Source organism: Solanum dulcamara, chromosome 5, assembly GCF_947179165.1.
Source record: "Solanum dulcamara chromosome 5, daSolDulc1.2, whole genome shotgun sequence".
NCBI classification, from domain to species: Eukaryota; Viridiplantae; Streptophyta; class Magnoliopsida; order Solanales; family Solanaceae; genus Solanum; species Solanum dulcamara.
Genome location: NC_077241.1, coordinates 14,815,720 through 14,835,330, shown reverse-complemented (window position 1 = coordinate 14,835,330; position 19,611 = coordinate 14,815,720).

Genomic DNA, 19,611 nt, shown 5'->3' with positions numbered 1-19,611 from the left:
GGTTTTTAGATCCATGATTTATTGATTTGTTCTTACCTTGGAAAGGTACTGAAAGAATGTGGCAATAATGTAGGTTTGTTGTACTATCACTAGCTCATAAGTGATAGTTGTCGAATAAGAGAAACTCCCATATAGGTCTTGATAGTACTCTATTTGGATTGGATTATATATGATTGCTCTCTAATTAAATCTTATTCCTATTTAGACTTAGGACATCTTGATTGTGTTTTTCATCATCCTGATTTGAGATCTCCGAGCTGATTTGATTCTACCTTGATGCATGTTTCATTCTGCTATATTAAACACTTATATATGCTATGTATTGACATTCATTTGGACATGCATCATTTTTTGATGCACACATAGGTACTAGTGATCATCACCAGGTGTATCATTGAGGATTTATTTGTATACAGCTGATTGGAGAGTCTTCCCTTCTTCCAGAGGATACCACATTTTTCTTCTAGCTTTTGAGTTCAATTTTCTTCATTTGATTTGAGGTAGACATGAACCTATCAATAGCACCACTTACACAATTGATAGAGGCTTCATGGACTAGATTGTTGATGTTATTGATTTGTATTATCTTTGACTAGTTTCATTCATGCTAGTTTTGTTGATTAGATTTAATAGATTATTGGCCTTTGTCCTTACCTTATGAGCCTTTTTTGATGAGTTAAGTTTTTACCTGATAGAATGTGATTGGATGAATATGTGAATGGTCCAAGTGATTTTCTTGGGGATTAGCAATAATCTCTAAGTTTTGGCCACACCTAGGGTACCCTCTTAGGGTGTGACAAACTTAGTATCAGGACACAGAGTTTAAGAGTCTTAGGGTGTTTATAAAGCCTTGTCTAATAGAGTCTTGCTTATGAGTGTGTTGTGCACCACACTTATAATCAGGAGGCTATAGGAAATTAAGAAATTATTTCACTTCTTCACACTCTGAATTTGTGTTAAAGAGTTTAACTCTAAAATTTCCTTCCTAATTCATGTGTTAACACTTGCAGATAATGTATCTAAATGCACCACCAGTCAGAGAAATGCCTCAAAATTGAGGTCCCATAAACTAAGATGCCCCCATAATCTAGAGTGAGGAATAGGGGCCAACCTATAAGGACAACTGAGGCACCCCAAGATCCCATTACTCAACTAGCTCCTTCCTCAAAAGCTAAATTCAGAGGTGCTATCACCATGTTCACCCAACTATTAGCTAGCCAGAGAGGTAACCAGAGTTCACTAGCTCCCAACTCTAGCTCTCAAGAGTCGTCAGCTTTTATGAGGATCTGAGACTTTTTGAAGATGAAACCACCAGGTTTTATGGGTTCTAAGGCTAAGGAGGACCCTCCAAAACTTCATTAATGAAATGTGGAAAATACTGAAGGCAATGCATACCACAGAGATTGAAGAGGTTGAGTTGGCTTCCTATTAGTCAAGGATGTCGCTAACGTGTGGAGTAACTTATGGGAAGAAGGTAGAGATAAGGATATTGAGCCTGCTACTTGGGATAAGTTCGAGGGAGCTATCCTTGATCACTTCTTTTCAGAGAATTGAGGGAAGCAAAAGTTTAAGAGTTCATGAATTTGAAGCAAAAGGGATTCACAGTAAAAGAGTACATCCTTAAATTTATCTAGCTATCTAAATATATTATGTAGATGGCCCTCGATATACGGTCTAAGATAAGGAAGTTTGTCTCTAGATTGGGAAGACATATGAAGAATGAGTACAAAGCATAATTGTTAATTTCTAATATAGATATATGCAGGTTGATGATGTATGCTCAGCAAGTAAACGATGATAAGAGGAAAGACAAGGAAGACCAGTTAAGCATGAAGGCAAAATCAATCGGCATGAAAATAAGCAGAGGCAGAATAAGGGCAATAGGTCCTTCTTCCAGAAGAGATCTTCCAACTATGCTCTATCAGAGGCAAGGGCGCCTGCACCACATAATAGGTATGATCAGCAGGTATAGAGTCACCAGAATTCTAAAGCCTAGGGTTCTCAATCCTAGGCTAGTATGGCTCACGATTCGAATAGAAAGTCACCTTGTGGCAAGTGCGGTAAGCTCTATTTAGGAGAGTGCACAGAGGGAAAGAATGGTTATTATAAATGTGGCCAAGTGGGCCAATTTTAGAGGGAGTGTCAAACATGTGGCAACATAGCCCAATTTTCTACATGGAACCATCCGATAGAGGTAATCAGAGAGATACCACTTCAGGTATGGGAGGAGGTACAAATCACTTATATACCATGGGTAGTCACCAAGATCAGGAGAACTCCACAGATGTTGTTGTGGGTATGATTCGAGTCTTTTCCTTAGATTGTTATGTTTTGATGGATCCGGGTGCCACTTCGTCATTTGTAACGCCTTATGTGGCTAGTATATTTGATAAAATCCCTGAGTGTCTTCTTAACCCTTTGAGTGTGTCTACTCCTATTGGTGAGTCTATCTTAGCTGAGAGGGTCTATAAAGATTATATTATGTCAATCTATCGCAAGGATACCATGGCTGACTTAGTTGAGTTAGACATGGTTTATTTTGATGTGATTCTTGGCATAGACTGGCTATATGCTTATTATACCTCTGTTGATTGTAGGACTCGAATTGTTAAGTTCAATTTCCTGAATGAGCTTGTCTCAGAATTAAAGGGTAGTCTTGTTGTGCCTTTGTGTAAATTTATCTCCTACCTTACGGCTAAAAAGTTGATCTCTAAAGGGTGTATCTATCACATTGTTAAGGTAAAGATAATAGTGTTAAGTTCTCTACTCTTGAGTCAGTCCCAATTGCAAATGAGTTTCCTGAAGTGTTTCCTAAGGATCTGCCCAGAGTCTCTCCTCATAGGCAGATTGACTTTGGGATTGATTTCCTTCCTGATACGCAGCCTATTTCTATTCTGCCATATAGAATGGCTCCTAGTGACTTGAAGGAATTGAAAAAACAGCTGAAAGATCTCCTAGATAAGGGATTCATTAGGCCAAGTGTCTCACTTTGTGGTGCTCCTGTCCTATTCGTACGAAAGAAACATAGATCGTTGAGAATATGCATTGACTATTGTCAATTGAACAAGGTCACCATAAAGAGAAAGTATCCCCTTCCCAAAATAGATTATATATTTAACCACCTTCAGGGTGTCACTTGCTTCTCAAAGATAGACCTCAGATCAGGCTACCACCAGTTAAAAAGTAAGAGAATGTGACATCTCAAAGACTACCTTACAGACCTAGTATGGTCACTTTGAGTTTCTTGTGATGTCCTTTGGTTTGACCAACGCTCCTACACCATTTATGAACTTAGTGAATAGAGTGTCCAAACAATATTTAGACATGTTTGTGATTGTATTTATAGTTGATATACTGATCTTTTTCGAGGAGCGGGGAGGAGTATGTTAATCATCTCAGAATTGTTCTATAGACTCTCAAGGATAGGGAATTGTATACTAACTTTTCAAAGTGTGAATTTTGGCTTGCTTTTGTGGCATTCCTAGTTCATGTTGTATCCGGTGAGGGTATATAAGTTGATTCGCAAAAGATTAAAATGGTTAAGAACTAGCCAAGGCCCACATCCCAACTGACATAAGAAGTTTCTTGGATTTTGCCAGCTACAACTGTAGATTTTTTGAAGGGTTTTCATCGATATCTTCACAATGGACTAAGCTAACTCAAAAGAAGGCTAAGTTTCAATGGTTAGACGCTTATGAGAAGAGGTTTCAAAAGTTAAAAACAAGGTTGGCTACTGCTCCAGTCCTATCCCTACCCGAGGGAATATATGGTTTTGTTATCTATTACAATACATCTAGAATGGGATTGGGTTGTGTGTTAATGCAAAAGGGAAAAGTTATTGCATTTGCTTTCGGACAGCTTAAGATTCATGAGTGGAACTACCCGACTCACGACCTTGATTTGGCAGCAGTAGTATTCTCTCTCAAGATTTGGTGTCACTATCTTTATGGAGTGCATGTTAATATGTTCACATATCACAAGAGCTTACAATATGTATTTACTTAGAAGGAGTTGAACCTGAGGTAGAAGAGATGGCTTCAGTTGCTGAAAGATTATGATATGAACATCCTCTACCACCCAGGTAAAGCTAATATTGTTGTGGATGCTCTTAGCAGGTTATCTATGGGGAGCACTGCCCATGTAGAAGAGGGAAAGAAATAATTGGCTAAATAAGTGCATAGGCTTGCATGTTTGAGAGTTTAACTCATTGAATCTAGTAAGGGTAGTGTTCGGAATGGGGCTTAGTCATCTCTATTGCAGAGGTGAAAAAAAAGTAAGATTCAGATCCCATTCTCCTCCAACTGAAAGATGATGTTCAAAAGCAAAAGGTTATGGCTTTTTCCAAATAGGGAGATGAAGTGTTGAGGTATCAAGGGAGATTGTGTATTTAAAGAATTAATGGTATTCGAGAGAGGATAATGCTAGAGGCACATAACTCTATGTACTCCAGCTATTTAGGTTCTACAAAGATATACCATGACTTGAGAGAAGTATATTGGTGGAGTGGAATGAAGAGGAATATAGTAGAGTTTGTATCCAAGTTCCTGGACTGCCAATAAGTTAAAATTGAGCACCAAAGGCCTTATAGAGTGGCTTAGAATATAGAAATCCCAAAATGTAAGTGGGAGATGATAAATATGGACTTCATTACCGGCCTACCGTGGTCCCATAGATAACATGACTCTATTAGAGTGATTGTGAATAGGATGACCAAATCAGCTCATTCCTTGCTAGTTAAGACTATGGATGAGGATTATGCCAGGTTGTATCTTCAAGAGATTGTTAGAATGCATGGAGTTCCTTTGTCTTTCATTTCATATAGCGGAGCTTAGTTCACTGCCCAATTTTGGAAGTCTTTTTAGAGAGGTTTGGATTCAAGAGTGAACCTTAGCTCTTCTTTCCACTTGTAGATGGACATTCGGGCAGAGCGTACTATTCAGACATTAGAGGATATGTTGAGAGCATATGTCATCGACTTCAATGGTAATTGGGATAATCATTTACCTCTTATTTAGTTTGCATAAAATAATAGCTTCTATTCGAGCATTCAAATAGCTCTTTATAAAACCCTGTATATGAGGAGATGTAGTTCGCCAATTAGCTGGTTTAAAGTTGGCAAAGCTGAGTTAATTGGGCCAGACCTGGTTCACCAAGACATGGAGAAGGTGAAGAGCATCCAAGAGAGGTTTAAGACTACTCAGATTTTCTATAAATCCTACACCGATGTAAGGATGAGGGATTTGGAGCTCAAAGTACATGATTGGGTATACTTGAAGGTTTCACCCAGGAAGGATGTAATAAGATTTGGGAAGAAAGAGAAGCTTAGTCCCCACTACATTATTCCATATCAGATTATGAAAAGAATTGGTAATGTAGCCTATGAGTTGGAGTTGCCACCAGAGTTAACAATTATTCACCCAGTGTTTCACCTTTCTATGCTTAAGAAGTATTTGGGAGTTCCTTCACTTATTGTCCCAACAGAGAACATTGGGGAAAAACAGAGTTTGAGTTATGAAGATAATTTGGTTCATATTCTACCCTCCCCAGACCCCATGTTGTGGGATTTCACTGGGTTGTTGTTGTTGTTGTATTCTTGATCGGCAAGTTCGTAAATTGAGAACCAAAGAGGTAGTATCCGTCAAAGTTCTATGGAAGATTCAATTTGTTCAAGAGGCTATATGTGAAACTAAAGATGATATAAAATCTAGATACCCACATCTATCCATGCCTCCTAATGATGATGTCGATAGTAATACTCCTTTTCCTATCTTTGATTTGAAGTTCATTCTGAGTTTCATTATTTGATATGTATTCTTGAATCCGATTAATGATTGTTTGATTAATTGAGTATTTGAGTCTTGATTGTATTTTTTCCTTGAGTAAACCCTTAGCTTGGTGGAGATATTATAACACACTGTATTTTTCTAGCCTAGAAGGAGTCCAAAAACCATGAGAATAATTGATGAAACAGACAGATGTAGTGGACCACGAGTGTCCTCAATAATTCATATAGAGTTCTACGAGTCATAGGGAGGACTCATAGACCTCCCAACACTTGGTAAAAAATTCAAATCCTGAGAACCCTCTGTACGACTGACCTTACGAATCATAAGGGTTTCTACGATTTGTAGAGATTACTTGTAAAACCTCCTGACACTTATTCCAATCCAGAACTTGAATATCACTTCTACGACTGGAGTCGAAGAATCATTAAAGAGTCTACGAGTCATAAGAATGACTCATAGGAAAACTTCAAAGACTCAATTTTCTCAGTTTTTCAAAGACTTATTAGATGAGTCGTGTCTACGACTCATCGATGTAATAACCTACAACTTCTAAGAAAATATTCAAACCATCCTCTGTATGTTTATAGGCCCAAAACCATTGAGTTATAAGGTATACATATATGTTAAAGTAGTTTACTAAGTGTAGTAAGTGTATTGGATATGTTATAGGGTCATACGGTACCTTAAACACCAAGCCAAGTTCATAGCTTCTCTATCAGCTAAGTCTTTTGTGTAAGTTCATTTAAGGGTCAACTTCAATAAATCACATAACGTAGCATATGAAGAGTTTTGTGGCTTAATACCAGCCAAATGAAAGTCCATGAAGACTACTTTCAATTATTATTTTGAGAGGACTATTTAGAACCGAGTGGACTTTAGGGATGAAGGTTTCTGTTAGCATCCATGGACCTTTAGTAGTAATCTCTAAGTCCCATAATTACGTGCCACCATAGAACTTGAGTATACCGATTTGTCGGACAACTCCATATGGCACTAAGAGGCACAAACTAGTAGATCCACATATATATGTTATGGTCCTATACCCTGGCAAGGAATAGGATAGTTCGCCTAATTGGGTTAGCTGTTGGACATCATGAGCCACATGATATATGTCGGTTATAAGAAACTCCCTACTTTATACATCTTTTTATGATACGTTTTTAACTTTATATGGTTAATTTAAGTATGTTATTTTATGAATATGATTATGTAAGGCTATTGAATTAAACTCATCCTTACATATGTTTTTAAACAAAGGCCTAATTGATACTTATGCATGAACTACAACTGCTTTTCTTCCAATTCTTTTATTATGTCTTATGTTATAAAAACTCTTATTTAACTGTTCCTACATATGCTATTTAATATGATTATGTTAGTGTTCCCTTACATACTCAGTACATTTTACGTATTGATGCATACTTTTCTCTGCGTTACATCCTATTATGATGTAGATTCCAGTACCCCTTCTTAGACTCATGGCTAGTAAAGTTGTAGCATTTACAGACAGCAGTTGGTGAGTCCTACTTATTTGAGGACACCATGGGTTTAATAGTTAGATTTATTTTATGAAATCTTTAGATTTTTTTTAAAGGTAGCTAGGGGTCATATCCCAGCAATGTATTTCTTGTTCAAGGTAGTAGAAGCTAGTTCAGACATTAGATTTTTCAGTCTCATGGATTATTTAAACTCTTTGTTTAAATCTCAAATATTGACATTTGTTATAGCTTCTGCTTCAGTTTTCTAATGATATGCTTAGATATGTTATGCTAAGGTTTAGTTTGGGATCACTTGTGGTTCCAGGTACCGTGTCTCGGTCGGGGTGTAGACTCGAGTTGTGACAAACCTGGTATCAGAATATTAGATTCAAGCTATTTTTGAGTATTTACAGGTTATGCATGATTTCAAGTAAAGTTGTCTCATGTTTAAAGTCATATGCATTGAAGTAATGATATATTTATGAAAGGGATATCTGAGCATTGCCTCACAACACTTTGATTTAAAATATGATTTTTAAGCTTAGTCTCACTTATGATTTAAGATATGACTTTTGAGTTTAGTCTCACTTATGATGTAAGATATAACTTTTGAGCTTAGTCTCACATACGATTCAGATATATGGAAAGTTTTTATACTTATGAGCATTAATATGTATTTATGTTATTTTGGGAGGACTATTTAGTACCGAGTGGACTTTAGGAATAAAGGTTTCCATTAGCGTCCGTGGACCTTTAGTAGAAAATCTTAAGTCCCATAACTACGTGCCACTGTAGGACTTGAGTATACCACTTTGTCAGACAACTCCATATGGTCCTGATAGGCACAAACAAGTGGATCCACATAGATATGTTATGGTCCTATACCCTGGCAAGGTATAGGACAGCCCACTTAATTGGGTTAGCTGTTGAACATCATGAGTTCACGTGGTGTATATCAGTTATAAGAAACTCCCTACTTTATACATCTTTTTATGATACGTTTTTAACTTTATATGGTTAATTTAAGTATGTTATTTTATGAATATGATTATGTAAGGCTATTGAATTAAACTCATCCTTACATATGTTTTTAAACAAAGGCCTAATTGATACTTATGCATGAACTACAACTGCTTTTCTTCCAATTCTTTTATTATGTCTTATGTTATAAAAACTCTTATTTAACTGTTCCTACATATGCTATTTAATATGATTATGTTAGTGTTCCCTTACATACTCAGTACATTTTACGTATTGATGCATACTTTTCTCTGCGTTACATCCTATTATGATGTAGATTCCAGTACCCCTTCTTAGACTCATGGCTAGTAAAGTTGTAGCATTTACAGACAGCAGTTGGTGAGTCCTACTTATTTGAGGACACCATGGGTTTAATAGTTAGATTTATTTTATGAAATCTTTAGATTTTTTTTAAAGGTAGCTAGGGGTCATATCCCAGCAATGTATTTCTTGTTCAAGGTAGTAGAAGCTAGTTCAGACATTAGATTTTTCAGTCTCATGGATTATTTAAACTCTTTGTTTAAATCTCAAATATTGACATTTGTTATAGCTTCTGCTTCAATTTTCTAATGATATGCTTAGATATGTTATGCCAAGGTTTAGCTTGGGATCACTTGTGGTTTCGGATACCGTATCTCGGTTGGGGTATAGACTTGAGTCGTGACAGTTGAGTAGTTTATGACTCATAGACCAGAGTTGTAGACCTCTTTTCTATTTCAGTCCAAGTTTACGAGTGGGTTTCTACGACCTGTAGAGGTTTCTATGAGTCATAGAATTGACCCGTAGACGGCTAGAGGCGATTTTACTAAGGGTATTATTTTCTTTTCCCACCCTTCTCAAATAAAAAGCTCTGACATTTTGGGACTATTTTGAGTCCCTTAACAGTACCCATTATGCCTAAAGCTCTCATTAACACCTAGATTATTTGAGAGAAAAAATTGGAAAGAGAAGGAGGACTAGAGTTCAAGTTCTTCTAGTGAGGTCTTCAAATTCTCGATTGTTCTTCAAGTCCAGGTATGTAAGGCTGAACTTTGTTTCTCCATGTGCCCATGATTGTGATAGATTGATAGTGAATGGATTGAGTCCCCATGATTGTATTTCGTGAGAATTTCTTTTCTTAAAATTAACATGTCTTACTGATTTTTGATAAATTCATGTTTTTTCTACGAATTAGTTTCTTGAACAAATGATTTGAAATACTTTTTTCATAAGCCCTAATAGCCTATTTATGGGTGTTGAATGTATATGTTTAAGATTTGAGTCTAGAGCCTTTAATTTGTGAATACATGATTGTGATTGAGATGTGATCATGATGATAGTGTTGAGGAACTTGATAGTCCCTTTATATCTTCATAATTGAACCCAAGTGACTGGTATCAACTAAATGTTTTCTTAAATAATTGTTCAAACTACTCTTACATAAGTGATTGGAAAATTGATTGATTGAAAGCACGGGTTTGATAGAACTGAGGAACTGATAAGAGTCCACATGAGACTTATTGATTTGGATTGATTGTCTTATGAGCTTTGAGTCTAGGGAGGAGTATCGAGCACCGAATTGGGTAAGGAAAAGTAACAACTTGAATCTAATAACTACATCGCCAAACATAGGAGAGGATTGAATTTTACATCGGATGTTTCCTATTTTATTGTCCTGACATGATAAGACTTGATTGACTTTTGGATCCATTATTGGTTGATTCGTTCTTACCCAGGCAAGGTATTGAACGGATGTGGCAACAACGTCGACTTTTTGTACTATCACTGGCTCATAAGTAATAGATCTTGATAGTACTCTAATTGAATTGGATTGGATTGTATATGGTTGGTCTCTATCCAACTATTATTCCTGTTTAGACTTAGAACATCTTGATTGAGTTGTTTACCTTCTCGATTTGAGATCCCCGAGCTGATTTGATTCCACCTTGATGCATGTTTCATTCTGCTATATTATATACTCGTATATTTCATGTACTGACGTCCATTTGGGTTTGCATAGGTTTATGATGCAAAGATAGGTACTATGGATCATCAACTGGCGCATCGTTGAGGATTTATTTGTATTCAGCTAATTAGTGTGTCCTCCCTTCTTCTGAAGGATATCATATTTATCTTTTAGCTTTTGAGTTCAGTTTTCTTCATTTGATTTGAGGTAACCATGAACCTTTCATTGGAACAACTTGGAGAGAGTTGATATAGGCTTCATATACTATATTGTTGATGTTATTGATTTGTATTGTGTTTGAATAGTTTCATTCATAGGAGTTTTGTTGATTGGATTTGATAGATGGTTGGCTTTTGGCCTTACCTTATGAGTCATTTTTTTGATGAGTTAAGTCTTCTGCTGATAGAATATGATTGAATGAATGTGTGAACGGGCCAAGTGGTTTGCTTGGGGATTAGCAATAGTCTCTGAATGTCATCCACACCTAGGTTATCCTCTCAGAGCGTGACAGATATACCCTTAACTTTGCTATTTAAAGTTTATATATCCCTCATTATGAAAGTGACTCATATATACTCTTATCTGTTACATAAATAACTCACATATACCCCAATCATTACAACTTGCTCACATATACCTTTTCATCTTAAGGAAGTGAAAAAATTAATTCTTAAAATTTTTAATTTAAAAGAAAATTCATATAGATGTATTTTTTTGAGAAAGCAAAAAGATAAAATAAGAAAATATACTCATACATGAATTTTTTTTTCTAGCAAATTTTATGGGTACATTTAATCTTTTTCACACATAAATTATTTTTTGACTTCTTTAATTATCATTATTTGAGTTTCTTATTCTTATTTTATTTTTTATTTTATTCTTTGGTGTAATAATAAGAGAAACAAAAAGAAAGAAGTGTGCATAGAAAAAGAAAAAAAACTAAGAAAAATTTTTAAAACTATTTTTTTGCAGCTATATATAAAACAAATTGGGGCATGTATAATAAATTTTACAAGATATGTAGTGAGAAAGATAAATTTGACCATTAAATAATAAATCCAATTGACTCATTGAATAAAAAAAGGCAAAAAATTTATGTGTGAGAAAGATAAATTACTTTTTTTAATAAAAAATATAAAAAATTAATTTAAAATTAATGTTTCACTTCCATTAAAGGAAAATGATATATGTGAGTCTTTTGTATAACAGTGGAGGTATATATGAGTCACTTTCATGACGAATGATAAAGTTGAGGGATATATCAATCTTCTCCCTAAGTTTTTTTTACCGAAGTTTAAAACTTTCCAATAATGAGTGTTTGTACAATTGTACTTTGACTATGAGAAATTGGATCTCTACTAAAAACAGTCTTACTACAATACCCTGTCGCGTATTTAAATCGTCTGCAAAGTATTTTAGGCGGCCACCACGATTCTTCCATCGCGATGGAGCATTGGTAGCTAGACAGCCAAACAGTTGGCCTGACTATAAAGAGGGTAGTAATTAAATTTTATGCCTCTATAAATGAAACTTCACAGGATAATAATGAGTAGCTTATACCAGTAGGCAATATCCTCAATTCAAAGGGAATAATCTATACAAAAGTAGCCTATTAATTGTTGCCGTGGTCCTAAAATACATTACTGAAGGAACAGCCCAAGTGGTCCTTATGTAAGACATTTGTCCAAATTAAAGTTTCCAATAAAATTGCCCATTCCTTGCCAAAGAAGAACTTAGGTCTCGTTAAATTGCTAAAATTATACAATGAATATCCTTCCATGGTGTTCTTTTCTCTCATTTATTATGATAAGGCTCATGCGACATTGCCAGAAGGAGAGTACAACAAACTAAAGCAAGTCTTATCCCTGACATGTTTTTTTGGATAAACAATTGTATATTACTACTAGACATGGCTAGTAGTGGCCGGACGAATTAAGTCTTCATTGTGTCATCACAATATAAATATTGAACTCCTAATTCGTATTACACTATATATTTGGTATAATACTTTACAATCCAAATAGGGAGAATTAGAAAGATAAATAAAGAATTTGTAATAAGCATTGTAACTTTGATGAGAAAAATATCAGAAAGTTGTGACCATCTTTGGCTGTAGTTAAAATATATAAAAACAAAAAATTAAATGAAAAGGTTAAATTTGATGTGTAGATGTCCGCCTTAGATTCATTTAATATGAATAAGCCATTTAACTGTATTTGATCACTGCAACTGCAAGAAAAATGAATTTGCAACTAAATTAATTAAAGAACATGCCAGCATATATGTAATTTGCTTATTCTTTAATAATTTGGTCCCCTGTGGATGTTTGAAGAAAACCATAAATGCCTATTTGATTTTAAAAATGAAGTCACGGGAATAAAGATTTCCGAAAATGGCTATTTGAAAGGAGAACCGCAGTCTGATATATTGAAGGTGTCAATGAATATGGGGTAATATGCAAGAATAGACTCAACAGGCGTTGGTCTTAGGAAACATTTCATGAATAGTCTCAACTTACCTTAATCATATTTTTTTTTATAAAGCCTTAATCGAAGTTTAAATAATCAAATTATGGACATTTTCTTTGGCAATGCCTCTGATTGATTTGAATCTAGCCAAATACGTAATCTACATGACTATATGAGTTCATAGACACCAATACTGCTATACTACTTTTTTAGATCCCAAAAAAAAAAAGTTTATTACCAATTGACCCTCAAATTAAGAAATTATCATTTTTCAAGTTTAGGTATAAAATCCCTAATTTTCAACTAATACTAGAGCTTTAAATGATGATATCAATGACGAAATAATATGAAAATACAAATATTGTAGTTATAATCTTATCCTGAGCCAAATCATGAAGGTTATCTCAAAATTTGTTTCAAAATCATACTTTTTACACTGGCTAAAATCACAACTTCCATATTCATAACCATGAATTTAAGCATGAAAATAATGGATATTATTGCAAATCGATGGAATCTGAATTATAATCATGTGCTCCTTGTTTATACGACAAAAATGCTTCAAGAATATCCCAAGAGAATACCTCACAATTATCACTCTGAAAAGGAGGTTTTTACTCAGTGTTTCTAAACACTAATTCTATGGAATACACTTAACTCCTACTTTGCTCAGACTCGAGTGCAGGTATCTAATACGAGTATGGATTTAGAGGTTAGATCTGTCATGATCTAATGTTTAAGATTCACCGTATAGATTTAGCTTTGAATATAAATGCGGGGATTCGACTACAATTAATAATATCTAAAAATAAATTTATAAAAATATATCTAAATTATGGTGGACTATTTGGAAGGAGTAGAATGCATGAATTTTTAGAGGAAGTTTGAATCTCTAGTTATTATAAAGTATAAATGCAAATCCTTACTGTTATTTTGGTATAATATGGCTATCGCAAATGATACAGCATATGATAAATTTGTGAGTCCATTACACATTCAACAATAATGTTGACTTGTAAATATTTTTAAAACAGATTTTGGTTGCATACCTTTTAGTATGGACATCTTTTAACAATAAAAAAAATTATGCATAAATTATGATTTCACACTATCTTTTGTTTTAATTTTAAAAATTATTGTATTTATCTCGAATTTTTCTATTGATTTTGATTAAAGTACCCAAAATTGATTGATCATATTTGATACAAATTTCACACCCATATTAATATCGTGTCGATATAGATGCAGTATCAAAAGTAAAGAATCCCCGCAACTTAACTTTTACTCTCTATAAATAAAGATTACTCAAGATAAGTTTTAAAGAAAAAAAAATGGGATTGGATTATTGAAATGAAGAAAGAAGAACAATATTTATTAGTTGATCCCAAGTTAGGTATAAAAGAAAATACTTTCTCTTTGGCTCCAAAATTGAGTATTTGCATATGTCTAAACTACGTCATATTTTACCGTTATTTGGGCTAGATCGAATAGATTTGCAAAAGTTCTAATTAGAATTGTTGGGAGTAAAACATAATTGATAGAACCCTAATAAAAACTCAACCCAAAAAAGAGAAAAGTGTCATGGGAGCACTCTAAAACAACGAGTAATTGTTTGATTTAGAAGCAAGGTATGCTGAAATTAAGAATATTGGAATGGTAATGCAAGGATCAATAATGAATGGATTGATATATTGTTTTCATTGTTTTGCATAAATAGGATGTTCGTCTGGTTTTGAAGTAACAACATATTCTCTCACATTTTTGGGCCTTGGTTGGACCAAAGTATGGATTTAAGTCTAGGAAAAATTACTTGATTGAGTGTTTTTTAAAAATTAATTACTGATTTTAGCGATATTTTTTATTTATTACCATTTATAGCAATATATAGCAATACTATGATAAATCTACACTTGTATTAAAAGTGAATTATGCATACAATATAAATGTATTATAAGTGTTTTAAAATATATATTATGTTTGTGTAGTAAGAAACTAACATAATGTATTATAAGTCTATTAAAGTATGTGATAAATATATTATCCATCTATAAAACTTGTATTATATATGTTTTATAAATAGTTCTCTGCAATATGTATTAAAACTGTATTATAAATGTATTATAAGTGTTCAGTGAATATTTTTTTTATTGCTATAAATGATAAATATTTTTTTAATATTGTATATTTATGTAAGTTTCTCATAAGTCTATGGGTCAATTATTTTTGGGAAAACTTCACAAAAGTACAAGGAAAATCTATTCAACTAGCAAACATAAATCTTACATTTAATCCTTAAATTCCTACTTTAAAATAATTACGTAACAAAGGTACAATATTATTTCAACAGCAAATTTAAACGATTATACTCAATTCTCTATTTCATGCATAATTAGAAATTGTACCTAACTAATTTTTTCTCTCTCACATTTCTCTCACCTAATATACTATCCGTATTTCTCTCCCACACAATGACCATTAATTTAGCACGATTTATTTTTAATTTCTTCATGTTCAAATTGGAGATTTTTCTAAATTCACACTTTGTGATTTTGTGGTTATCCATATCAGATGAACATTTTAATTAACAGTAAGTGTATCTACTTATTTCTTTTTTCAATGGCAAGACTGTTGCTAAAAGAAAAATCGCCCAAAAATGAAGTATCAAAGAGGTATGTGATTCTTTTATGCATTCATTGTATCATGATATATCGTGTATCGAAAAGGTATCATGATATATCATGTATTGATAATGTATTGTGATACATCATGTATTAAAAAAGTGTTATGATACATCATTATGTAATGTATCGAAAAGGTATCATTATGTAACATATTAGAATGGTATCATTAGATATTATCTATCAAAAATGTATCATGATGTAATATATCGGAAAGGTATCATTATATCATCAATCACTTAATCTATGTAATTTCTCTCTGCATTTCAAATCCCGAAATATCATATCAAAACTTGAATGGTTGACATAGTTGATAAACCACAATAATATACTAATGGTATCTCGTTTACAATTCTCAAGAAAATCAATACTGTAAATTTTCATAAATTAATGTAATTGATCACATTGTTACATTAATTACACACGTCAGTTAAGAAATTACACATTTAATGACAACAACTTGAACTGTATTCTATTTGTGATACGATTGCGTAAGAAGTTTGGTGAAAAAAATAGTGATGTTATGTAAATAGCAAAAATCTCTCTGAACGATATAATATACACCTATACTATAGCCTTTTATGACATATTCTCAAAGTACAATTATCTAACTTATATTGCAAAAATGTAGCCCAAAATTTATACTACTAATCTTTAGCTCAAAACACAATTCGATATACAATAGTATGCATCTGGAATACAACAATATACAACACTTTCATATTTCTTTTTTTACAAAAATTTTTAAAAAACATTGATATGTAATATTATACACCAATATATTATGTTATACAAAATTATAAGAGGTATCTATACACATAAATATACAGTTTTGTAATGACCCTGAAGGTCATTTTTGATATTTTAAATAAAATTATCGTTTTACCCCTCTCTTTAGTTTCTCCGAGTCAATTTTGATTGGGTCTAAAGGTTTCCTTTTTGAAATCTTGTGAAAAGTTCCTTTCGTCTAGTGGTTAGGACATCGTCTTTTCATGTCGAAGACACGGGTTCGATTCCCGTAAGGGATAGGAGCTTTTGCTATAGATATTATTTTTAAAGGTTAAAGTTGTCAAATTTTGAGTTTCGGAGTCATTTGGAGTTTTGAGTCTCGGAATTGAATTTCGTCAATTCTATTAGTTTTAGAATATGGAAATTGGTCTAGAAAAATTGTCGGAGTCAGATTTGAAGTTGAAACATTGATTGTAGGTCCGAAGTTGGAAATTGAGTTAAAATTTGATCCAACTTTGACTTTGGTCAATATTTGGGGTTCGGGTGCTCAGATAGAATTTCTGATGGTTCCTATGATTTTGGGGGATGATTCTAACGTTAGAAATGACTTTGTTGTAATTTTTAGAGGTCTTGAGGGTATTTTGGGTATTTCAAGTGCCAAAACTAGTTGAGCTGCGACTTATCCGATTCTAGGTAAAGGAGGCTTCAAATTTTAATTCTGATGATTCCATTATGTCTGGAACGTCGAATTTAGTACGATAGTATATATAATTTGTGGGGGGGGGGGGGTCCGATCGAATCTCAAGGGTCCATTCGAAGACTTAGCCTTGTGAAGTTGCTGCTGTCAACTGGTGCCTCCAATTATTCTTCGCGTTCGCGGAGGAACCCTGACGCGATCGTGATGCACCTTTTTTTTAAACTCCGCGATCGCGAGGTCTTGACCGCGATCATGGTGAAGTGAGGGGCCTGACCTTCGCGTTCGCTGCGTAAGTGGGCCACGACCGCGAAGAGATATTTTGACCTCAATAGTGTCTTTCCCAAAAAAGGGAACAAGGTTAATTTCCTCCATTTTTAACATTCTAAGCTCGATTTAGGCGATTTTTAAAGAGATTGTTTATGGAAAATTATTGGGTAAGTCATTTTTAACTTTATCGTTGATTTCCAGATCAAGGAAGGCTAAGACGGCCGACGATGAGAATTTCGAATCATCAGAACGCGGAGTCGCAGACGATTGCTTTAAAGACGGAATGGAATCTTTCTTTCTCTTGGACGAGCATAAGGCTCTAAGTTGATTAATTTATGATTTTAACTTCAAAATTTGAATTTCAAATTGGAGATTGAGGTTTTTTGTCTAATCTGAATTTTTTTCAAAAATTGGGATTGTGCACTCAGTTTAACCTCATTTTTTAAATGGTTTTCACCATTAAATTTTTGACTAATTGAAGAATATTTTTATCTAATAATATTTAAATTTCAAGTTCATTTTCTGACATGGGATTTTTGGGCCATTTGACTCTTTTCACCAAAATTAATTGATTTAAGTGTCATTGACTTCGAAATATGATTGCGAGTCTATATTTGATTAGATTATGGTGATTTGGAGTATCTTCAGAGAGGGAAAGCTTTGACTTTGGATTGATAGTGACTTTGGTTAAAGCAAGTGGATTTCTAACCTTTGTTGTGTATGTTGAACCTTATATCTTCCTATGTAAGTGGATTAGGCTGTATTGGTTACTAGATTGAGTTTGATTTATGTGATATGAAGTATGAGCGTGAAATTCGAATATGGGTAAGTGTCTAAATATTGTGAATTACAAGATATTTACTTATTGTGTGATTGTGGACTCTATGGCATCATATGTGAATATTCATTCTGTTTTCACTCATTACTTGTGCATATTCTTTTATGTGATGGCAGAGAAAGTGATATGAGTGAGATACTGGATATTGGGATTGAGGTTTCTATCGATCGAGGTGATTTGCTGTCACGACCCTACCTAGGGCCTAGTCATGACACGATGATCGAAACCTCGAAGGGCTCCAACCAAGCCTCTTGACATATCATTAAGCATATATAAGGTAAAGTAAAGCGAAATATAGCATAAGAAAGAGTCTAAACAAGAATCATAAAGAGATCATAAAGTTGACTACATAGACTCTACATATTTTGTCCAACGAATGCCTCTACTAAATAAAAAGGGTAGGGGCTAAGACATGTCCCTAGCTCACCCTCAAACATGAATGAAGTAAAAAGTCTTTAGGATAGAATAAAGTCATAACACTCCCTCGATAAGATGAGGTCTCACCAACACTTCGCCGAATGAAAATCAACTACTCACGTGTATGAATGTGATCCTCAACCCCTACATTATGAGACAATATAGGCAATAAATATGCGTTAGTAAATTTCAATATACTGAGTATGAGGGCATGAAATATAATATAAATCATAGGATGCAATGATCAAATAACATACATGATAAAAAAGAATAACTGAAGTAATGAGAAAAACATAATGATCAAAGCATTTAAGGGACATAGTTGAAATCGTAAAAGAACATAAAAGTTGTATACATATGTGAGATAAGAACCATAACCGATAATAAGACCATGCAAGCTATAACATGGAATTTTGACGTGTCCCCATACAATGGAAGAAAGGGGAATCTACTTGACAAGGTAGACTCTACCCCACTAGGCAGGTTATGTACATACTCTATATGTGGATCCGCTAGCTAGAAATAAAGGCAATCCTACGGTGGAATGTAGTTATGAGACGAGACTTTATATAAGGACCCCGTAGATTGATCCCCCACCTTAAGTCATCATTCGGTGCTAAGTCAAATCTCACGAAATACATAACATAGTAATCATAATTAATATGTTTCATAGCCTTGATCATAGGTTTGAAACTCAAAGAATAGCTCATTTCATAACATAATTGCAATGTGAGTATTGGCCTTTCATCATTACAAATCATACTTGCATAATACATGATATTAGGTTCCTAGGTCACCAACATAGGGTCCTAAGTCACCATTCTTCATAACCTGCATAGAATTCATATATTGTACATAAATGTAATCCATGATCATAATTCATACTTGAATTTAGAATAAAACTCATATACATAGTAAATTTGAACAAGAACCATGAAAATACCTTGAAATTATTGAAATCATAATCATACTTCATGTAAATCATCATAAAAAAAAAGCTTCATGCATGAGCATTCATAATTCAACTTGAAATCATGTTATTAATGTAAAATCATACTTATAATGATCATTGATAACTATTAAAAACTTAATTGAAACAAACCAACACAATTCATCAAAATTAGAGTTTAAAGATAATGAAATTTCATGAGATTATTGAGGAAAACCTTGGAACTCCATGGGTAAAAGAAATCCATGGATCAATTCCCACATACCTTAGTAAAATCAACCTAGAATTGAAAAGGAGATCTTGATGTACTTGAAACCCTAGCTTAAATTTGTAGGAAAA